The sequence below is a fragment of the Cnephaeus nilssonii genome, assembly GCF_951640355.1.
Source record: "Cnephaeus nilssonii genome assembly, chromosome: 7".
Lineage (NCBI taxonomy): Eukaryota > Metazoa > Chordata > Mammalia > Chiroptera > Vespertilionidae > Cnephaeus > Cnephaeus nilssonii.
In genome coordinates, this window is record NC_137078.1 from 99,962,640 (window position 1) to 99,986,735 (window position 24,096).

Sequence of the window (24,096 nt, forward strand, 5' to 3'; positions counted from 1 at the left end):
GAGCAGGTTTTTGTGGCTGACCTTCTGCTCTCCACGCTGCCGGCGGGACTGGAATGAACGCTCATGTGATTCCACCGGGCTCTGCTCAATTGGCTCAAGCAGTGACAGGCAGCCCGGACCCACTGATGGTCCGGTTCCAGCAGCATAACTGAGAGCAACCCAAGTCCCCTCAGACCCCTTCGTATCTGCCGCAGACACTGCCGAGACTGTAAACACCACGAAGCGGGGAGGGGGGTCTGCACGTAAGCAAAACAAGGACAATTTTAAACCATGACCCTAGACTTCTGAGGATGGACAAATATACCCCCAAGCTCCGAGCAGGAAACTTGCTCCTTGCTCTGTCCCTCAAAGACATATATCTCATCACAGCTCTGAAGCACAGACACCCCGGGCATAACGAAGGCAACGCCTGAGACGGAGGGACAAAGCAGGGGCTCAGAATCAAACTGCCGAAAAGCCTCTTTTGCCCCAATCTGACCCACAGCCTCCTTCAGGTGTCTCCCAAGTTCAACACAAACCCTCGAAGTCCTCTCCACAGACATCAGGAGGCTTCATTCAGCCCCTGGGGCAGGTGACCTTACTATGTTCCAGCTGCCAGTGTGGAGTCAGCTGTCCTTTATAAACCAGGGAGCCTGTGGTACTTGCTTCCTGGCAACATTTCCTAATGGGAGCTGCACAAGCATGTCAGACTCTGATAAGAAGCCAAAAGTGGCCCGTGAGTTTGACATGCTTGCTGTACAGGGTTTCTGTGTGTGTGTGTCTGTGTATTTACGTGTGTCTGTGGATTATGGTACATACATGTGATAGTTTTCTGCCTCTGGGTGGTCTTGCCAAGACTGATTTGGAAAAGAGCTCTCTATTTCATTATCTTATAAAGAAGCACTTATGAATTAAGTATTCCTAAAACTCAGAAATAGACACGATCGAACACAATTTTCAGTAAATGAAAGCTGGTTTCCGTTTGTCGGTTTCGTTAGTACAGGCGTGTCGTGGAAGTTAATAGCATTAGTATGAAACGTTCACTCCACCTGGGTTTCCTAAAATCAGAGGAGCGCCTGTTCTCTCTCCTACAAAATCTGTCAGCAAGAAAAATGATTGAAGATGATGGCTAACTGCTTTCATGTCTCATGAAATTTTCATGAGTAATCATCTGTTAAGAACAAGTGAATTAGGTAGACATACGTGGGATGAGAGTGTGTAAGTGAACTTTTCAACAGTAATTATGGTTTATGTCTACTTAAATCGTTTCCCAAGTCTTTTTGGTAACTTGAAACCTCAGAGTTTTACTAAATTTAATTAATTGATGGGAATTTATTAACTATCTAGCTCACTTCCAAATAAGATAAAATTCAAAAACACTTATTGAACACAAGCTTATCCACTTTTGGCTTCTTATCACAGAGAAACGAAACATATTTGGATTCGAAGTAAACATGTCTCGTGCCACATAAAAATATGTACAGAGACTATGGAATAAGTTCATTCATAGCCTTACCAATCTAAAGAATGCTGGTATGCCTGGCCAGCGTGGCTCAGTGGTTGAGTGTTGACCTATGAACCAGGAGGTCATGGTTCGATTCCGAGTCAGGGCACATGCCCGTGTTGCGGGCTTGATCCCCAGTGTGGGGCGTGCAGGAGGCAGCTGATCAATGATTCTCTCTCATCATTGATGTTTCTATCTCTCTCTCCCTCTCCCTTCCTCTCTGAAATTAATAAAAATATAGTTTAAAAAATAAATAAAATAAAGAATGCTGCCAAAATAGGCAGTTCACAACTGCTTAGTTTTTACTAGAAACTAAGGTTTCTAAGGGTTAAGAATTCTAGTGAATATATGTAATTAAAACTTCCATAAACAAAAAGTCATAAAAGCAAGGCAAGCATCTCCCTGTGCCAGGAAAGTAGAAAATGTGTTTCGGTAAGAGAAGTTCTGAAGCGCAGAGATGAATTTTTGTTGAGAGAAAAGAAAGTCATTTTGTCCTCATTTTGAACTGGCTATTTCAGAATGGGGGAAAAGGAAAAACACAGAACGAAATGTGAATGTAAAAGAAAGTTACAGAAGGTTTGTGGGGTAGAAATCTTGGGGAAGGAATTTTATAGGTGGTTTAACTGGCTAAGATTGGAATGGATACGATTAAGTATTTTAAAAAAGGAACAAATGAAAATTTATAGCAGAAATACACCGGCGCAAAATTAGAATTTGGTTTTCTCTCTGTGAAAAGGACAAAGTTGTCTTGGATTATTGGTCTGCTCATGATGAGAGACGGGGAAAGTTTTTTACCTTTTGGGCAGGCTGCCTAGAAGGCAAAGATTTTATGTTTCCTCAGAATAACTCCCTGTGCTGTGTCATCTTTCTCATCAGTCGCTGGTTACGTAAGTAAACCTCGTCTTCTCGATGTCGAGCTGCGTTTCGCTCAGAACTATGTAGCCTTCCGCACTTGCCTTTGAAATCCTTTACTGTCGCTTTGGTTAAAGGCATAGTGATTGTTTCATAATGACCTGGGCCCTACTTAATCAAGGGTCCAAACCTGTGATATTCCTGACACCTCCCCCCCAAATCAAATTCTAAATGAAGTCCTTTTGACCTTGAAGTAATTTGGGATTTTTTTGGAGGATCCCTGGAACATCTCCAAAGATCTGTCCTCTCGCCTCATGAGAAGGGAGATGTTAAACTAATAAAAAGTAGGTGCTTGTTAAATTCCATAGGCGGTGCTGCCGAGAAGAGGTCATACTAAGCCTGCTGTGTATGTATTCAGGGACATATAAGTGTTCCAGAAGTTGTATGACATGCTTAGAAATCAGATGTCCTGGTACAATGTAAGGGCTTATAATTCTAGTTATTATCTTACAATGTGGTGTGCCACAGAAATAACCAAATTTCCTGTCAATGACATTGTAAGGGGCTCTCGTCAGATCTTTACCCATGGCCGTTTTAAAGTTGTTGGTTTTTTGTCATTTATAGCAAGTTACTAGAGGCCTGGTGCACAAATTCATGCACGGGTGGGGTCCGGCTGGCCCGCCCTGATCGGGGCCGATTGGGGCTGGGCCGGCCAGAGGGTGGGGCTGTGGGAGGTTGGCTGGCTGGCCCTGCCCCCAATCGGGGTGTGGGGGGCTGATCGAGGTGGGGGGAGCCAATCAGGGGCAGGGCTGACCAAGGGGAGGGGCCGCGGGAGATTGGCTGGCCAGCCGCACCCCCGACATAGTGACCGGTCGTTCCGGTCGCTTGGCTTTTATATATAGATTATTTTACTCTCATGCTTTTTTGCAAAAATGTGTTTCTGCTGAAGTGTTTCATCTTCAAAGAAATTTGTGGAAGGAACTCTGGCCAGTCCTCTCGGATACAGGCTTCCAGTAACTTTCAGATCGACTGCTGAACTGGGTAAGACACCACAGAACTCCAATGAACAAAAACTGATGGCTGCACAAAACTGCTAACAAAAAAATCAGCAGGAATTCAGTACATGGGCCTGAATGGACTAATGAGGATGATTATAATTTTTGTGACTTTTTGTTTAAAAGATTACTGCTTCTTTCATCTTTTGTTTTCCAGTTAGAAGCCCTCGTGACTTATGGCAATTTTGTAAAATAGATTTTTGTGAACAAAGATGAAGCATTTGTCTTTTCCTCCCTCCCTGGTCCCTCCAGGGTTCAGACACTCTCGGTGAATATTCCTATTTTCATGGCGATGTCATTCCGTAAGAACCCATCCTCCTTCCAACGGGACACAGCTGTAAACACTGGTCATGCCACCGAGCTGCGACTGGAATGTCACATTCGAGAGGGATGTGCACAGACTCAGATGTGACCAGACAGCTCTGAGGAACTAGGGGTGAATTCATGGAGCCAACAGAGCCCCTGGGAAACCCAGCCTGACACCTGCTCACAGGGTTCCCAGCGGCCGTCCAGGTGAGTAAGGACGGCCACCTCCTGGCAGGCCCAGGAACCCGTGGGTATTTGGGGGACCTTGAGAAGAGAGGGTTTTGCCCAAATCGAAGATATTGCAGGGAAGTCTGAGAAGTCCTGGGCGTGGCTGCCCAGCCTCGAGAGGGTCTTAAGAGTCAAGCTGAGCCTATTTCTGAGAAGTTCCAGGAAAGCAAACCTGAGTCTGTGGTTAATCACTCCTCTGGCTGCACCGACGTAAACAGTCAGGCCACGTCTATTAAAACTAGACTCGATTCGCAAACAACTTAGTCTTGCTGTGGTTGTGCTTGATAGAAAAGGAGGTGACGACAGAAAGAAAAGTAACGTTTCAGGAACACACTGTGGGTATCACATTCTGGTGCTGTCCATTGTCGGCGAGGTTTTGTTTTCTCCCTGGAAACGGGATCAGACCCTGGATTCTTCTGGTTCCTGCCAACAGTGAGCTACCACCCTCCAAACGAATGTTCCCGTGTTCCTCCCACCCTCCGACCTGGAATCGTTAGAACTAAAGCTGCCCTTTTCCCGAAGCCACGCGAGCTAAAGGTGGACGGCTCCGAGCAACCACGACAACCCACGTCCACACAGTCTTGTGCAGGTCCCCAGAAAGATCCCCGGAGAGACACAGACTGCACCCCAGGAAAATCTGCCAGGCTGCCTGTCCCCTCCACCTGAGGACGCTCCCTCCTGGCACGGAAGTCCTCCCACCGGCCACCCCCGGCCTCGGAAACTGGCATTACGGTCTGTCTAAGCCCGAACCATTGTTTTTTTTCTGTTTCCACAGAAATGCCTCTTAGGGAACTTCTGATTGTTCACTTGCAATGCGGTCAACTGAGCCGCTATTCTCAGGACTGAGCCTGGTTCCGGGAGCTGGAGGAACCTACCCACTCAACCTGCGCCCGGGAAATTCCTGGGGGAGGCCCAGAGGCAGGCTGAGCGGGGACAGGATCGTGACTCCACAGCGTGCAGACTGCTGGAGCCGAAGGCAGTCAGGCCTACCTGACCCAGGAAGAGTCTTTCCTAACCGCTCCCTTACCCGCTTAGACGACCTGAGACGGGGAGCCTGTACAGAGAGCCATCAGCAGGGGTGACTGTTCACACAGAACCTGTCTCCCAACCCTGGCTCTCCACCGCCCTGTGGCCCAGCCCCACCCCTTCTCCTGTGCTCAGGATGGCACAGGCGCCTCAGTTTCCTTATGTCTGAGGGACACGTACCTTTGGGGTCCAGCACGTACAAAATTACATGTGTTGTTTAGTCTGTTTGTGTGAACTTAATTGTTAGAGCAGCGGGAGAGCCTGGAAGGCAGAAGGGCAAGTTTCCCCGCTGGGCATTTCGGGAACGCGGGAAGGGGCCTGTCCTCCACCATCTTCATCAGAACGTAATCCCCCAGGGAACCAGGGTGTCCAGTTAAATGGCCTCAATCAGTGGCGCCGTCATTTTATTTATTTTATTTTTTTACTTTTTAAAAAATATATTTCTTTATTGATTTCAGAGAGGAAGGGAGGAGAGAGAGACAGAAACATCATTGATCGGCTGCCTCCTGCACAGCCCCCCACTGGGGATCGAGCCCGCAACCCAGGCATGTGCCCTTGGCCAGAATCGAACCTGGGACCCTTCAGTCCGCAGGCTGACGCTCTATCCATTGAGCCAAGCCAGCTAGGGCTGGACCTGTCATTTTAACTTGTAGTAATGAGCAACCTAACAGTGTCTAGTCCATCACCCCGATGCCATTAGAACCTGCCTGGATATTATTTCTGGACACAGAAAAATGTATTATAAAATGTGTTAGGAAGGAAAAAAATCACCAAGAATAGCCAGAAAAACCCCAATGAAGAATACCAAGGTGTGGGCTAGCCCTACCAGCTATTAACACAATCTATAAAGCCTCTGCATTTTAAAAAGTATGGAATTATTAACAGACGAATGGAACAGAGCAGAAAACCCAGGAATATTCCCACTTACGCATACAAAGTTAGTGTTCACTAAAGGAGGTATGGCAATCCAGTGGGGGGGGGACGGGACTGATTTTTAATACATGGCATCAGAATAACGACAGGCATCCGGAATAAAGTAACTGGGTCTACCCCTCGCATCACACAGCAGCGTACGTTCCAATGGAACAGAGATTTCAATGTAATAAATAAAACCACACGTACTCCAAAAGCAAGTGTACTAAATTTCTCTATAACCTGAAAGTGGAGGAAACTTTCCGTACCGTGATTACAAATGGAGCAACGATGTGTGGAAGATCGGTACATAAAAGATAGGTCTGATTACATACAAATAACCCCGCCGGCTGTTTTGCAAAGCGGCAGCAGCATTTTACACTCCTACTGGGGCTGCACCAGGGTTCCCACATCCCACATGCTCCCCGACACGTGGCGCTGTCTGTGTCCTGGATTACAGCCATCCTTGTGGGGTGGGGTAGCGTTTTAATTTGCATTTCCCTAATGACTAATGGTGGTGAGCATCTCTTTCATGTGCTGATTAGCCATTCATATAATTCCTTTGGTGAAATGTCTACTTGAATCTGTTGCCCATTTTTAAATGAGTTGTTTGTCACCTTCTCTTTGAGTTGTAAGAGTTCTTTATATAAAATCTGGATACAGATCCTTTATCAGATACACGACTTGCAAATATTTTCTTCCCAGTCCATGACTTTTCTTTTTCTTTTTTCTTTTTTTGACAGATCCTGCCGCAGGCTTATTTGCACAAACAGCACAGGAGGCTGCCAGCTCCATGCCGACAGCAACCAGGGGTCCCACCAGTGCTTCCATCCTCACATCAGCAGACAGAGGCCTCTGCTGTGGAGCCTTCGTGGGGGCCTGGGCCCCTTTGGGAGCCTGAGCTGCAGCCGCACCCGCAGCCTGGGGCTTGGTTTCAGCCTTGGCCTTGGGCCGGCAGAGCCTGAGCCCCTTGGCGATGTGGGCACGAGCATGTTTCCCAAGCTTGGGGTGAGCGACGCAGGCAAGTTCACTGAGCTTGCGGCTGCTGCCCTTTGGGATCTTGGGCCTGACCTCCTTGGGGCTGACGAGGGCCTTGGTGACCTCGGCACATGCGCTCGTGGCCTTGGCGTTGTTGGTCTGTATCTTCTTCAGGCCCTTCTTGTTGTGCTTCTTGGCAAAGCGCATGTTCCTCAGGAACTTGGGGTCTACCCCCTTAAGAGATTCCTATCTTTGTGCCCAGGGTTTCTTGATGCCATTTCTGTGCCATTTTCAGGACTGGTTGTGTGTGGTGTGGTTCTTGGACTTGGCCATCTCTGCACCGAAGCCCGCCGCTCCTGAAGCACCTGGGACAGGAAGAGCGACTTTTTCTGTGTTTTGTGTGTGTGTGTGTGTTTTCCTTAATATATTTCTTTATTGATTTCAGAGAGGAAGGGAGAGAGAGAGAAGAAACATCAAAGATGAGAGAGAATCATTGATCAGCTGGCTCCTGTACGCCGCCTACTGGGGATCGAGCCCACAACCCAGGCAAGTGCCCTGACCAGAATCGAACCTGGGACCCTTCAGTCCACAGGCCAATGTTCTATCCATTGAGCCAAACCGGCTAGAGTGACTTTTCTTTTTGTTAATGGTTTCTTTTTGTTTTTATTATACATACACACACACACACACACACACACACACACACACACACACACACACACACACACATATATATACATTTCAGAGAGAGGAAGGGAAAGGGATAGAAAGAACCATCAATGATGAGAATCATGGGTAGGCTACCTCCTCTACTGGCAATGGAGCCTGCAACCCATGCATGCGCCCTGACCAGGAATTGAATCATGACCTCTTAGTTCATAGGTCAATGCTCAACCACTGAGCCACACCAGCTGGGCTCAATGGTTTCTTTTAAAGACCAAAAATTTTTAATTTTGGAGAAGTCCAATTTATCATTTTTTTCCTTTATGAATCATGCTCTTAGTGTCCTAAGAATTTTATGTCTAACCCCACGGTCATAAAAGTCTGCTGTTATGTGTTTTTTCTAAGAGTTGCCTAGTTTTAGCTCTTACATTTAAGTCTATGATGCATTTTGAGTTAGTTTTTGTGCAGCATGAGCTAAGGCTCCAAGCTGACGTTTGGTGCACTGATATCTAATGGTCCCAGGACGGCTTGGTTTGGGCTTTGATTCTACTTTTTTACAAGGCGACTCTTTGCCCCATTGACTCGCTCTTGCACCTTTGCTGAAAATAAATTGACTATAAACAGAAAGCGTTATTTCTGGACGTCACAATCTGTTCCTTTCCTGTCCTGTGACAATACTACACTGCCCTGATTATTGCAGCTTTGAAATCAGGAGTGTAAGTCCTCCAACTTTACTCATATTTTTCAAAATTATTTTGGGTATTCTAGGTCCTTTGTATTTCCGTATAAATTTTAAGATTCGTTTGACAACAACAACAAGGCCTGCTAACATTTTTATAGAGACTCTGTTGAAACTAGAAATCAATTTGGAAATAACTGTTATTTAACTAGATTGAATTATTGAATCTTCAAATCACTTCCAATCACAGAACATGGAATGTCTCTCCATTTATGTAAATCTTTAATTTCTCTCAGTAAGACTTTGTAGCACAGGCTTTGCATTGTGTAAATTAAATTGATCTAAGTACTCTATTCTTTGGATGCTATTGTGAATTAAGTTGTTTTTCCAATTTCATTTTTGGATTGTTCATTCCCACTATATAGAAATACAGTTAATGTTTGTGTATTGATATCGTAGCCTATGACCTTGCTAAACTCATTTCTTAGTTTTAATGATTTTTTTGCATTTGATTTTGAATCTTCTACCTTGAATAAATATAGTTTCACTTCTTTCTTTCCGTACTAGATGCCTTTTATTTATTTATTTTTTCTTGCCTTATCACACTGGCTAGAAGCTCTGGTGCAATGTTGAACAGAAGTAGTGAGAATAAACACCCTTTTCTTGTTCCTCATCTTAGAGGAAAAACATTCTGTTTCACCATTAAATATGATGTGAGCAGTAACAAAGACTTAAAATCATGTGAAAAAGATTTAGGAATCAACTTGAAGAGGCTCCAACTGATCAAAGACGGGACAATTAGAGCATCAATAAAATAGTAAGTGCTGTGAATTAAAACACATTGAATATGTCTAAATCCATAAGTTCATAATGATCCTGAAACACACAACCAAAACACCAATTGATCACTGTTGGAGGATGCTAGTGACCTAATGTAATGTTTTAAAAACTAAAAAAAAAAAAAAAAAAAAAAAAAAGCGAGAGAGAGAATACAGAATCAGGCATTATCCTACTTCCTGTACAAACTGTTCTTTGAGATAACAAACAAAGAGAGGATTCTGTCTACAAAAGTATTCCAGCCAATAATGAAGAAGTGAGAGAATTTCTGTAACCCTAATGAATGACTGGATCGTCAGTGACTGACATCACAGAAGAGAAACAACAGGCAGTTAGTATGTGTCCCTGACGGAAGAACGTTTTGCTGTGGAAAGAAAAGAAAAGGAGCTTGAAATTAATCAGGCCTCTTGCTCTACCTCCCACGATGTAAGACCCACAGAAGGCAGGAGAGCACAGTAAAGGCCCTGCGGGGGTACAGTCAGCAAATCCAGATTGTGGGATCCTGTACAAGACAAATGTCCCGGATTCCTCAACACACTCAATGAGAAAGAGGTCGGAACCGTCTGAAATGGGAACATGGAGGTTAAAAGAGAAAAAGAAAGAGATACATCAACAGTCACAATGTGTAGACCTCAGTTGAATATGGAGCCAAAACAACAACAACAACAAAAAAAAGCAACAACACACCAAACTTTAAAAAAATAGATGGCAATTGTGAAACAATTAGAACTTTGAACAAGACTGGATATTTAATGTTACTTAGAACTGTTATTAATTTTAAAGAGTACTAATCGTGGTGCAGAAGTATTTCTAAAAAGAGACCTTACATTTTAGAGATTTAGACTGAAACATGTGCCAATGAAATTAGAGTGTCTGAGCTGTGCCTTGCGATAACATGTGTGGTGATGGGAGGAGGAATGAACACGACAGGCCGCGTGTTGGCCACAGTAGAAAGTGGGTGATAAGTATGGGGGAGTGCATGAGACTAGTTTATCTATATTTGTACATCGCTGAAATTTTCCATAATAAATTTTCTTTAATATTTTTTTATTGATTTCAGAGAGGAAGGGAGAGGAAAAGAGAGATAGAAACATCAATGATAAGAGAGAATGATTGAACAGCTGCCTCCTGCACACGCCACACTGGGGATCGTGCCCGCAACTGGGACATGTGCCTTGACCGGGAATTGAACCATGACCTCCTGGTTCATGGGTCGACGTTCAACCACTGAGCCATGCCGGCCGGGCCCATAATAAGTTTTTAAAAAGAAGATGATCATGGGACTTTGAGTGAGCTCTCGGTTACATCTTAAATCTTGGCTCAGCTCCTTAGGAGCTATGTGACCTTGAACAAATTACTTGACCTCTCAGTTGCAGGCGACATGAGGGACACAAGGTGCCCAGCATGCCGCCTGCCACATGATAAAGTTCTTCATGACTAATAAGGACAGCCTGGGCCCCTGCGTCGGGTTCCACACAGGGAACGCGCTGGAAGGACCGGGGAAGTAATGGAATGGCATGTTGTTGGGAACGGCTGGACAGTGCACCCATGGGAGAGGCCGTCCCTAAACACTTGAGGCACACGCCTCCACCACTTTAGGACATGATGTATCTTTCAAATTAGCAGCGAGAAGATGATGAATAACTGAAGAAACAGGAGTAATGTGTTCTCGAGAGCGTTTTTGTTTGGATATTTAATGGGAATTTATGGAGCCATGGGGGGCTGCATCCAAGACGAGGCTAATCCTACAAAAGGAACAGTCTGGATACTCTTTCCAGTGCCTACGTCCAGGTTTATTTTGTGTGTGTTTTTACTCCTCCCCAAGGATATTTTTCCATTTATTTTTAGAGGAAGTGCAAGAGAGAGGGCAAGACAAAGAGAAATATCAATGTGAAAGAAACACATCGATTGGTTGCCTCCTGTACGCACCCTGACCAGGGCCCGGGCGGGGGAGGAGCCTGCAACACAACCAAGGTATCTGCCCTTGACAGGAATTGAACCTGGGACCCTTCAGTCCACAGGCCGATGCTCTATCCACTGAGCAAAACCAGCTAGGGCCTAAGTCCAAATTTAGGAATCAGTCCACCCACACAGCTCAGGTTCATGGCTCTTCCCCTAGACCTCCCACCCCTTTCCCTGTCACTAACCGACTACCTACACTTCCATGCAGACACCTGGGACCCCACTTGCTCCTCCAGCGACTGAGGACTTCCTCGGTGCTAGGGTGATAGTCTCTTGTCAGCCTGACCTCCCCCTCCCCCGCCCCCCAGGCCTGGCCTAGAGGCGGCGGACTCTGAGCTGTGAGTCGTTCTGGTTGACCAGCTCTTGCTCCGGTGAATTCCTCAGATCTGTCCTTGCAGCTTCCCTCTGAGAACAGTGATGTCCGCTCCCGGCAGGGCTCCGTATGTAACATCTGGGTGGCTTCTACGCCGTGAACACCTGCAAAGACTTCCCCTTCGTTCCCGCGGGAACCCCCTCCGTGTCTTCTCCTCGCCCTGCTTCCATCCCTCCCGCCTCAAGGCGCATGGCAGGGCCTGGCTGGCGGGAAGTCCCCGCAGCCTCCAAGCCCTGGCCCCAGTGTGAAGCAGCCCCAGTGGCCAGTGGCCGGGCAAGGAACGCTGTGTCACAGAGAGTGGGTGTGTTCCGGGGCAGGGGTGAGCCCTCCCTCGCAGGGGGCAGTTAGAACAGGAGAAACGCCGCCCTTCACTGCAGCGTGTGCATTTTACAGACCACGCCTTCCTCTCCGATCTTCCAACACAGACGACCTGGTTCAAATGCACCGTGAGAAGCTCAGAGCCGGGTCTAAAATGTCGCTAGCAGAATGACAACAACTACTATGACGACAAGAGCAGCCTTGTACCAAGCGTGACGGCGTGTCAGACACAGGGGCAAACCCTCGACACCCGTTTCTCATTCTCAGCCCACAACCACTACAGTGGGCGAGTCCTGTGATCCCTGTTTCGCAGATGAGAAGGTTTGGGGCCCAGAGACAGGAGGTTGCTTTCCCAAGGTCACAGAGCTGGGAAGCACAAAACCAGCGAGCCACCCACTGCAGGGCTTCCTGGCGTCTTGGCCCCAATCCCGGGCACATCAAGGTGCCCTCCCCCTCCTCTGGAGGCCACGCCGAGGGCACTTTCAGAGCCCACAGCACCGCTCAGGGCCCACCACGTCTTATAAAGGAAGGATCCTGAGAGCCTGACTTAAATTGTTCCCAGAGTCCCTCCCTTTGTTTGCAAGGGGAGGGGAGAGGTCTGGGAAGGGGGTGTCTCCTTGCTTATCTCCCTCACACACACACCCAGCCAGGCGGGAATTGATGGCCAGAGCTCAGTGAGGTGGGGAGAACGCCAAATGGAAACCGGAGAAGCCACCAGGACAGCCCCAATCTGGGAGGGAGGGGCTGGTTTAGGAACTTTGGCCTTTTCCTTCTGACTTGTTTATAGGGGGCCTCAGGATTGGGGGGTGGGGGGGACAAGGAGCAAGAAGGCTGGTGGGGAGCGTGTCCCCTCCCCCACCCCGACCAGCCACTCGGAGCTGTTTATGGACTGATAGGGCAGAAAGGGCTGTCAGGCCGGCCGGGCTGCAATCTGCCAGATATGAAAACCAATTGCTTTGCATAATACAGCCCAGCTGGAGCCTTCAGAATAATAAGGACGAGGAGAAGGTAACACCAATTTGCCTTATTTGATTAGCTCCTTGTTGGGCGGTGCAACCCCGGCTCCTTTTCATTAAAATAAGGGCAAATTGAAAATCGTAAAAGAGGCTTTCTTATCAGGGAGACGCTGCTGGGTGGATTCATGCGCCTAAAAGCCCCCCGCCCCCCCCCAAGCTGAGACCTCCGGCTGCCTGCGCCTGCTCCGCTGTGGCCCTGCCTGAGCCTCCGCGGGCGCTGTCCAGCACCCGGTGCTGAATGTGGGCGGTGTCCCCCAGGCGGCCCGCCCAGCCTCGCAGGGACCCCAGTGGGCATGCACCCGAATTTTCCTGCATCTGGACCCCCTCCATGGCCAGGACGTCCCAGTGGGGGGCTGGAAGCAGAATGAGGGGGCAGCTCCAGCTTCCAGACCCAGAGGCAGAAGCCAGTGTGTATTTCCCAGGGATCATTAAATGCGGGCTGCTGACCTCAGCTTCGTCATTGACATTGCTGCTGGAGGTCACCGGAAGGAAAGGCCGCCGTGGGAGGAGGCAGTCGTGACCAGATGGCCCGGGGCCAGTCTGCAGGGATGCAATTGTGCTCTGCCCGGAGCTCCCCGGTGCTCGGATGGAGGCCGGAAGCTCCACTGTGAGTGCAGTGATGTGTTCGGTTAATGTTTACTGAGCAGCTACTGTGGGCCAGGCCTCTGGGAGGTGCTCAGGCTGCTGTGTGGCCAGAGGGCGCCGAGCCCTGCTTTTTTTGTTGTTGGTTAATCCTCACCCGAGGATATTTTTCCATTGATTTTTAGAGAGAATGGAAGGGAGGGGGAAAGACAGAGAGAAACATCAATGTGAGAGAAACACCACGATTGGTTGCCTCATGCACATGCCCTGACCAGGGGCCAGGTGGGGAGGAGCTTACAACCAAGGTATGTGCCCTTGATCGGAATCTAACCCAGAACACTTCGGTCCGCAGGCCGACGCTCTATCCACTGTGCCAAACCGGCCAGGGCTGGAGCCCTGCTTTTGTGAAGCTCGCGGTCCAGCCGAGGAGGGAGAGGCCTGCCATGTGCAGGCCTGGAGCTGGGGGGAGGAAGGACGGAGACGGGCCTCCAGCAGGCATGTCCTCCAACAACTGGCGGCACCGTGGGGACGGGCAGCCGGAGAGCTCTCCCAGGACACGGCATCTGAACAGGAGCCTGGACGAAGGTGAGGCCCAGTCCCGAAGATGCCCCAGCGGAGCTTTCTGGAGAGACAGCAGCAAGGCCAGCAGCCTGGGAGGTCGGTCTGGGCGGCGCTGCGGCAGGGAAATGGGGAGGCGGGCGATGAGGCCAGGGAGCAGGCCAGGCCTGGGTTTGGGGGGGAGTGTTGAACGAGAGCGGACTTTGTTCTAAATGTGCTGAAGACACACATTAGCCAGGCAACACAAATGTACTCACTGCCGTGAAGGAGAAGTGAGGAGTCTGGCTTTACATGTAAGTGTGAAAAAATAAATTAAAATAAAAGTGCGACCATAATGCTGTGAAGAAAAAGCACAGGGAACATGTGAGGCTGTGTCTAGGTTGGGGCAGGAGGGTCACCCCCCACCTGGCTCCCAGCCCCCCAGCCCCTCTGAGAATCCTGAACTTCACCTTCACAGGGATGGGACGTGACTGAGGGTTTTTAAGCAGAGAAATGGAGTGATCATTTAGACTTGCATTGTCTGGCTCACCCAGACTGTGCCTCCCCCCAACCCCTGTCATAACAACTGGTAAACAGTAAACGCTTCATAAATGTTCATCAAATGAGTGAGACGATCAAGCACTCAGTGGCTGAAATCCTCTCTGGTTTCTTGAAAACAAAACAGAAACATCACTTGCATTTAAAGTGATTGGTCTGTGACAAAGCAGAGAAAACATAGTGAGAGAAGGGGTCCCTCCCCCTTTCTTTGGACTCAATACCATTGGAAAGACGGAACCCAATTCCTGCGTTTCAGTGGGCATCACTCAAGTGCCCCTGCGTCTGGGTCACTCGACCCCACTGACATCTCATTTGGCCAACACTGTGTCCCTCCGTGGAGCCGGCACTTCTGCAAACCCTCACTTGTCATTCCAACACCGACCTTTTATTAATAATCCCGTGTAAATCCGAGAGAAAATGAATGTGTCATCTCCGAGCAGGAAGGACTAAACATCTCAATGTGACGGCCTGTTAGAGGCGCCGTTTATCATCAGCACGCGACTCAGGGCGAGCGTCCCACACCCGGTGGGAGCGCCCGAGACCATGAATCTTTGGGAATTAGCTCGGCGCCAATTATCCCTGTTTCCCCACCCACCCACCTGGGAGGCGAGTTCTGTCTCCGTGGGAGGAAGAAAAGAAGGAGGAAGGCGGGAGGAAGGAGTCGGCTGCTCTCCTTCCCGGCGGAGATCAATTTTTCTCAAGGAGACAAGGCAATATTCATTTTGTGAGAAGGGAATAAAGCTACACGCTAAAGGCCAATAAATGGAGCCGTTCTGATGAAAACTTCCTCAAATCAAATGTAGGGGAACCTCTTAATGGGCTTTGTTCTTCTTTTCCATAATCCATAACTATTAAGAGAAAGACGCAGAGAGAAGACGCGCCAAGGGGAGCTGGGTAAACACCAGGCAGTGCCACCTTCTGGGACGGAGGTCACTGCGGACATTGGTCTCCGCCCCTCACCACGAGCGTCCTGGGGCTCCTCCCTGCCAGGCACCGCCACAGGCTCAGGCCAGCAGCACAGCCACACTGGCAGGCACGCCCCGTCCTCAGGGGGCTTCTCCTCCAGCGAGGAAATCCGGAAATCCGCCAATAAATAAATAAGTGAGTAACAGTTACATGCTACAGAGGAAATGACCCGATAGGAATTCTGCACATTGTCTGGTAACTTGTGTTTTTAATGTTTAGTGCACAGATCACAAGGCATTCTGGAGTGAATCCGGCTTCTGGCTCCAAAGCAAACGGGATGTCGGGACACAGGCGTGGGTGTCTCCTGGCCGGGGCCCGGGAATCCCAGGGAGCTGCCAAGTGGAGCCTGAATTCAGCCTGGTCGGCACTGCCTCCCCACCCGGCTCCTGACCCTGGAGGCACACGCTGGCCTAGACCGAACCCCTCATGCCACACACACAGCGAGCACTGGGACCCTGGATGCTTGTTCATCCCACCCCCTCCCTTCGGCTCGCCCTTCCGTTCCAGGCCTGGCCTAGGGGACTGTTGGCTGCTTCCCAACTTCACCCCCACCGACCAGGGTGAGGATGCTGACTGGGCAGATCCCCCAAGAGCACGGAGCCAAGGCCGCCTGTCCCACCCAGAGAGGGGGGCCCATGGGCTCTCAATCCATATGCAGACGCGAGCATACCCTGGATGGGCACCCCTGCTGTGTGAGCAAATCTGCCTCCTCGCCTCGAACACAGGTGCCTGGGACACAGGGGTCACCCCATGCCAGCTGCCCCGTCCCACCAGCGAAGGGCCCATCACTCCTGTGCCAGCTGCCCCGTCCCAGCACCGAAAGGCCCATCACTCCTGTGCCAGCTGCCCCGTCCCAGCACCGAAGGGCCCATCACTCCTGTGCCAGCTGCCCCGCCCCAGCAGCGAAAGGCCCATCACTCCTGTGCCAGCTGCCCCGTCCCAGCAGCGAAAGGCCCATCACTCCTGTGCCAGCTGCCCCGCCCCAGCAGCGAAAGGCCCATCACTCCTGTGCCAGCTGCCCCGCCCCAGCAGCGAAAGGCCCATCACTCCTGTGCCAGCTGCCCCGTCCCAGCACCGAAAGGCCCATCACTCCTGTGCCAGCTGCCCCGTCCCAGCAGCGAAAGGCCCATCACTCCTGTGCCAGCTGCCCCGTCCCAGCACCGAAAGGCCCATCACTCCTGTGCCAGCTGCCCTGCCCCAGCACCGAAAGGCCCATCACTCCTGTGCCAGCTGCCCCGTCCCAGCACCGAAAGGCCCATCACTCCTGTGCCAGCTGCCCTGCCCCAGCACCGAAGGGCCCATCACTCCTGTGCCAGCTGCCCCGTCCCACCACCGAAAGGCCCATCACTGTGCCAGCTGCCCCGTCCCAGCACCGAAAGGCCCATCACTGTGCCAGCTGCCCCGTCCCACCACCGAAAGGCCCATCACTGTGCCAGCTGCCCCGTCCCACCACCGAAAGGCCCATCACTGTGCCAGCTGCCCCGTCCCAGCACCGAAAGGCCCATCACTCCTGTGCCAGCTGCCCCGTCCCAGCACGGAAGGGCCCTCCCTCTGGCTGCTGAGCTCAGGACGAGACCTCCAGGAAGGAAGGGCGCTGTCTGCTCCCAGCAGGTCAGGCCTCGGTGGCCACTGCCCTCGGCTCCTAGAGAGGGCTCACGCTCAGCTGGCCTGGCGCCGGCGCTGTGGGCTGCACCCCCAAATCTTCCTGCTGCTCTGGCCAAAAGGGCGAATCTCCCCCGGCCTCTCAGCCCTGGCTCCCAGGCAGGACCCGCAGCCTAGCAGGGAGCCATAGTGAGGACAGTGGACACTGGGCACGGGGCACTGCGGGGCGGGGGGGGGGGGAGGCTCAGGAGCCTGGGAGATGGGGACGGGAAGGAAGAGTTGGGCCAGAGCTGGGCCATCAGCTCCCCTCAAAGACCCTTTCCTTCTCCCCATCACCCCTCCCTGACCCCACCCTCCTTCCTGCACCCTGAAGCCCCTTGACGTCAAGGGCTCCTTTCATTTTCAGGGGCTCTGTGACCAACGCCCCAAAAGGGCAGCTGTGGGTCACGAAGCTTCTACTTCAAACCCAGAGCTACGGGGCCACGAGAGGAGCCAGGTGGCGCTGCCCCAGGTCAGGGGCGGGGCTGACCTCCCGGGCACCCAGCGCCAGCTCCGGAACCTTCCATGGGCTCCTAGCCGTAGCCCCTCACCCTGGATGCAGGACAGAGCCGTCAAGGTTCACAGGGGTTAGACCGTGTGCCCACATCCACACGCAGCTACGGCGACACCAGGAACCCGTGCCGTGGGGGTCACTCTGGCAGCTTCTTGACCCCTGCCCATGCCGCTCGCCCAGAAGACGGTTGCTCTGTGCAGAGACTCAAAATGCCACCCAAGCCACCCGGTGCCGACAGAGGGGCCTCCTGAGCTGACCACTCCTGGTTAAATGCCCCTGCGCCCAGGCCTGCACCCCCAGATGGAGAGGCACACTCCAGGCTTCTCTGGGCGCCCAGCACCACCCCCGGGGCAGGTCCCCGATTCTCGCGGTTATAGCGTGATGGGCACTGAAGGTGTTTGGCTCAATAGAGGCCGCTCCCCGCCTCTCGCCGGAGCCCGTAAATCAGAGCCTGCGGTCTAACGGCCGTGATGCTCCCTAATCACGGCCCCGCAATATTAATAAGGCTGCTTAATGCACCCGCTTCCTTCTAAATTGTCACATAAAATTTTGGTAAATGTCAGACACATCATTTAATAGGAAACGGTGTTTTACTGCCGGGAGCCGGGTGGCTGAGAGGGAGGCGGGAGCCCCGCGGCGACCTTAGGGCTCCGAGTGCTCCAGCTGGGCCCCTCCCCCGGGCCCTTCGTCTGCGAAAAGCAAGACGCCCGCTGGGTCCTCACAGGACGCGGGGACAATGACCCTGAAGCGGAGAAGGAGAGGAGCAGACGTTCACTGAGAGCGGCGGTGGGCCGGGCTCGGGCTGCGCACAGGGTGTCCCTATATTCCTATACTCTGTGCTCGAGCCGGATGGACCCACAGGTGTGGGATCCCAGCCTGGGGGGCCAGAAAGCAGGGCCAGGCGGTGGGTGAGCCTGAGCAGCGGGTGAGGGAGCGAGTGTCCAGTGTCGCCACCTCCCAGCAGGGAGCAGGGCTTCCTTGGGGACAGGGGGCCACAGACTTCGCACTGGGCAGGACGCAGAGCCTAAGGACACCTGTGCGCCTGTGACTGTGACCTTCTCCGGAGAGGAGGCCAAGGCAGAGCCGGGAACCCCAGCAACGTCCTGGCTCTCTCGGCGTTTCTCCCGGGCAGCTGTCACCACCCAGCATGTGGCACTGCGGTGCCCACCTCGCAACTCCTGTGGGCGACTTGACCTACCAGGGGCTCCCATCCCCTTGGGAAAGAGATGTTCCGAGCTCCAGAAGTCCAATGCCTCCGGAAACGAATTCCCACTGCGGGTCAGAGGCATTCCCGGGACATTGTTGGGGAGGGGGAGGGAAGAGGAGGGAGAGGGGGAGGGGGAGGCGCAAGAGGAGGAGGGCTTTGTGGGGAATAAAAGATTCCGTTATTACTGAGCATTTGCACCAGCTGAGACACCCTGTCCAGCTGGCAGCCTTTAGCTCCTTCCTGACACTTCTCGACTCTTCTCCAACCCCCCCAGGACAGGGGCGGGTCAAGGCCCTTTCTTTCCAGCACGCTGCCGGCCACAGGCTGATGGAGATGCCCCGTGTGAGATGGCTGCAATGTGGCGGGCAGGTGCCACAGGTCTACCACGTGGCATGCCGTAGCTGCTACGCTGGGCCCTGGGCAGGTGGGCCAGGGGCCAGCTGCTTCCACCAACACACACACCAATGCCTCTCCGGCCCAAGAGCCCTGGACAACAGCCTGACCCAGGAGACAGGCACCTTCCCTCCAGCCTCCAGCCTGCTCCCGGCAGCAGGGCCCACCCTCGTGGCAGAAAGCAGCGGCGCAGAAAAGCTTGAGAGTTTCAGATGATGACGATGCTTAAAGATAAAACCAGTGCACAGCAACCCGGCCAGAGTGGCTCAGGGGTTGCGTGTCGACCTATGAACCAGGAGGTCATGGTTTGCTTCCTGGTCAGGGCACATGCCCAGGTTGTGGGCTTGATCCCCAGTAGGGGGCGTGCAGGAGGCAGCTGATCAATGACTCTCTCATCATTGATGTTTCTATCTCTCCCTTCCTCTCTGAAATCAGTAAAAAATATATATTAAAAAACAAAACAAAACAAAACAGAGCAGGTTTCCTTTAAAAATAATTGCAGCAGGTGGAAATCATTTTAGAAACTTTTCCATCATGAGCACACCCCGGGGACTGGGCAGTTCTGGTCCTCCTCCGCCTGCTGGGTGAAGTGGAGCCCCCAGGTGGTGCCCCTGCCAATGGCGGGGCCGGCAATGCTGCTAATCCACGCCGTCCAGCAGAAAGCTCGCTGAGTGCCCCGGCCCCTGGCTTATAGCCTGACCTTGAGCAGCCTGACCTTGAGCAGCTATCACATTCCCAACTAAGCCATAGTCTCTCTGGCTATAGAGCGAGGCCAGCAAGACCTATGGCCGCACCTCGCAGGGAACTGGCCTGCCTCCCGCCCGGGGACGTACGAACGGTCTGCCTTCACGCAAAGGCCTGCACTGCGTCTATACCTGTGCATGCCCTGAGGGTTTGGGTGCTGGGGGTGAGTGTGACTGCTCTGTGGTCACAATGAGCCCCCCCCCCCCCCCCCCGCAGCCTGGCCTCCGGGGCTGAGCCAGGGGCTTGGGTGTCTTCCTCCTGATTGGCTGCCTTGGCTGCCTTCTCCCCTCCACACTGAAGACAGGACGATACCTCCGTGAAATTTCTCCCAGATCCAAACAAAAACCTGAGAGCTAATAAATAAATTAAAACACATCTAATAAAATCAAATGTGAGCTTACAAGGAAGCCTGCTTGCATATTCATGAGCCAAGCGAAAATCCCCATGAGCTCTTCTAAGCTCCTTATTCGTGGGGAGTCAGAGATGTAACACATGCTGGGAGGATTCCGTAGCAAATATGAGCCTGGCGAAGGCACATTCATCCATGAATGCACTGAACAGGCCTCTGTTAACCATTCCTTCGCATTCTCCTTAGCTGGCATCTTCATCTCCTCTGTAACCCGGGTACCTCCTATAAAGAGTAGGCACTCGGTTGATTGCTGGCTGATGATGCTGGATTTCAAGGAGGCATGAGTCACTTCCTCCAGGAAGCCTTCCTGACCCACTGGGCTAGGTTTGGTGACCTTGCTATTTGTTCATTTCCCAGCAGTCCTCTCCCTGCCCAGCACCCACCTCCAACACACACACACACACACACACACACACACACACACACATACATAGCCTTTAGCTGTTTCATATCTTTATTCTCTCTGTTGGACTGTAAACTTAGTGAGGGTAGAGACTGAATCTGCTTTGCTTCTGACAGCCTAATATATTATGGAGGAAACACCCAGTAAATCATTAGATAAATGAAGCAAAGGATGTATAGATGGACGGATGGATAGATAATGGGTGAGTGGATGGGTAGATGGGTGGATGGGTGGATGGGTGGATGGGTGGATGGGTGGATGAATAGTAAATGGATGGATAATGGATGAATGGATGAATGGATGGATGGATAGATGGAAAGATGAATGGATGGATGGATGATGGATGATGGATGATGGATGAGTGGAGGGGTAGATGAGTGATGAGCAGATAGATGGATGGATGATGGATGGATGGATGGATGGATGGGTGGATGGATGGATGGATGGTTGGAGGGATGGATGAGTAGATGGATGAGAGGTAAGAAAAGGCAAGGTAAATACCAAGGCTGTGGCCCATGATAAAATGTCTCCAGGGTGGCCCTCAAAGGCAGGGAGGAGAGAGGCTGTTAGCCAGCTAGGGAAGCCCGCCTGGAAGGAAACTGTCCAAGAACTTAAGGAAAGCGAAGGACTTGGCCTGAGGAGCAAGTTGATATTCCCCGATCCCTTCCTCTGTGCGAGGCAGTGCCCTGGGCATCGCTTCGATGCTCACATCCTCACACCACGTCTGAGGCTGGCATTTCGCCCACGTAGGGGAGGAAGTGGGACCTGCAGGGGAAGCCTGCCCACCTGTAGGGCCGGCATGTGGTGGGCCAGGAACGAGGCCCATGTAGTTGCCCCACACAGCTCCCTCCCTGGGGGCGGGAAGACCAACAGGCATTTCCTGGCCCAGCAGTGACGGTGCCGTGAAGGAAGAGGTATCTGCATGGAATCTCTGCAGAGGGCACAGAGATGACATAGCCCAGTGGCAGCCACAGCCCTCGGGGCAAAGAGCAAGGGGCAGGGCTCTCCAGGGATGCCCGACCTTCTAGCCCACAAAACACAAGCTCCTGGCCCAGGCACAGACACTGCTTCATGGGGGAGGAGTGGGCAAGGGGGCAGTGTGACCCCTAACTCACATTCTGCAGGTGCCAGAGCCAGGCAGCAGGAAGGACAAGAGGAAGGGAGGGCGAGGAAGAGAGCGGAGTGCAGAGAGTCCATGCGAATCAGATCTCTGCTCCCCCCAAACCCCCAAAGACCTGAGTGCAGGCCCTCACACCCAGAGGCGCCCCGGGAACTGCCAGGCGATGCTGTGTCACCCGGATGAGGACGGAGGAGGACAGCCTCCCCGGGTCCCCCTGCCTGGCTGACATCACAGGCAAGGGATTTCCCCAGAGCATCCTCTGTCAGCTGATGGCCCGAAGTGTTCATGCAGCTGGAAATCACGCTTGGTCCACTTCCCAGATCTAGCTGCCATGACAGGAACCCCGCACAGCGTGTCTGGCGGCGGCACAGCAGCTCGATAACCCACCACCAGTCGGCGCCCCACCCCCATCTGGGACCCGACAGTTCTGACCCCTGCTAGAAGGCAGGTCACTGCTGCCTCCGGGCCAGGATTCCGGAGAGCCGGTGCTGGGTGCATGAGTGAACCTACATGTGTGCACATGCGTGTACGCATGCTTTGAGGGGAGGCAGGGACTACGCCTGGCGCAAAGCGATCACCATCCTTCCTGACCACGGGGTAAAATTGCCAGTTGTGTGCCTTCTCCCCCTCCCACGAGCACGGGAACCACTCCCCTGACACGAGAAGGCCAAAGCCTAGCGCGGCTCGTGTGGCCGGGCCCCTCAGCTACGGGCAGCAGGGCTGGGACCAAGCACAGACCCGCCTCTACCCCAGCGCACGCTCTCCACTGGGCCAGGGCGGCCCCTCGGCGCAGCCCCGGCTCCGCCCGCCAGCGTCCGGAGGAGGAGCGTCCACAGCCGAAGACCTGTGCACAGCTTTCCGTCTAACACTGAACAGGTTCGGCTCTGGACGGACTTCCTCCTTCAAAGGCGAACACACACTGTGAACCGCCCGCCGCCGCGGGGACGGCTGCTCCCGGAGCCCTGAGGGCCCAGCCCCGGGCTGCGCTTTGATCCCCGGTCCAGCAGTTTGGGGCAAAATTCGCTGAATGGGTGAGTGAGTGAATGAATGAACAAGCAAGCAATGCCGTGAATGGCAGTTCTCTCGGAGGGTTGTTTTTAATGAGGCTCTGCGAGGATGGCCCGCAGTGCGCCACCACGGAGCGTCTCCCCTCACCCGGGGCAGCTCATACAGCACCAGCTGCCTCGAGTGCCCCCTGGAAGGGATTCCGAGGAAACCGCACATTCATTGGTGCTGGTGCCACGTGGGCTCCCAGGGCCCCGGCCTGAGACACACACGTGTGCACATCATGGACCCGACCACACTCGCCTGTGGCCGGAGGGGCAGTCCTCGCTCCGTGTGCCGCCCCAGCAGTAAAAGTCTAGGCCAGTGATGGGCAACCTTCTGAGCTTGGTGTGTCAAACTTCGCCAAAAAACTGAGCATAACTCGGGTAGTGTGTCACTTGAGGAAAAAACATTATTTTGCAAATGTTTCATCCTCAGGAGCAGCAAATGTTTCATCCTCGGCATGCGGCCGCGTGTCATCAGAAATGGCTATGCATGTCAGGGCTGACACGCGTGTCATAGGTTCGCCATCACTGGTCTAGGTGGGTCTGCCCCTAAACACAGAAGCACCCACTCCCCAGTATTCACCTACAGGGTCCGGGACGAGGGCTGGCTGCACAGGTGAAGGGTGTGAATTCGCTCACAGGGAGACGTGCAACTTTCCTGAGAGAACATTCCTTTCCAAGCTTCAAAGCGCAGGCGTGTACATGAACATGAAAATGCGTTCGTTTGCTGTCAGACTGGAGAGCGGTGTAACTGCACCAACTCTTAACACGCCACCTCGGCGTCCTCCCCGAAGCCACGGTGACGATGGCCACGGTAACCGAGTCTCCCGTCCCAGGTCGGAGAGAAGAACCGGTAAAACCACACGCAACCCGCCACTTCGGCACGGCTAGGAGCGAGACACGCCATAAACATAAACGGCCTGTGAGCAGAAAAAGAAACACCATTTCCAGGGAAGCTCTTTCTCACCCAAAACCTTTGCAAAGAGCGAGGAGGTTGGGAGGGTCCCAACGCTGCGTTAAGAGAACTTAGGAGGGAACTAAAATTGCCAGAAGGAAGGGAAAGGGCTCCCAGTAAAAAGTACAATAATAGTGAAGGAAGCAGAGGGACCAGAACGCCGACCAGGGGAAGGGCCTTCGAGGGGGGCCTGGCTCGGCAGGCAGCGTGGGGGAGAAGAGGGGAGGGGAGGGGAGAGAGGAGGGGGGCTGTCGCCGGAAAGCATGCAGCGAATGGGAGAAAGGAAGAGGTGGACATTCGGGAGCCTGCGAAACAACAATAATAAAGTAA

The 24,096-nt window shown here is 52.6% G+C and overlaps 1 protein-coding gene and 1 pseudogene across 7 annotated transcripts in view; both read right to left on the reverse strand.

The window, feature by feature from the left end:
• The window catches only part of CAMTA1 (calmodulin binding transcription activator 1), a 675,317-nt gene that overhangs the window by 309,774 nt on the left and 341,447 nt on the right, over positions 1 to 24,096 (reverse strand). The window lies entirely within an intron of this gene.
• LOC307102721 (large ribosomal subunit protein eL29-like) lies at positions 3,646 to 7,173 on the reverse strand (annotated as a pseudogene). Its single transcript has 2 exons — positions 6,700 to 7,173; positions 3,646 to 3,708 (listed from the first exon to the last, which is right to left on the reverse strand). The product of its transcript is annotated as a large ribosomal subunit protein eL29-like (transcript).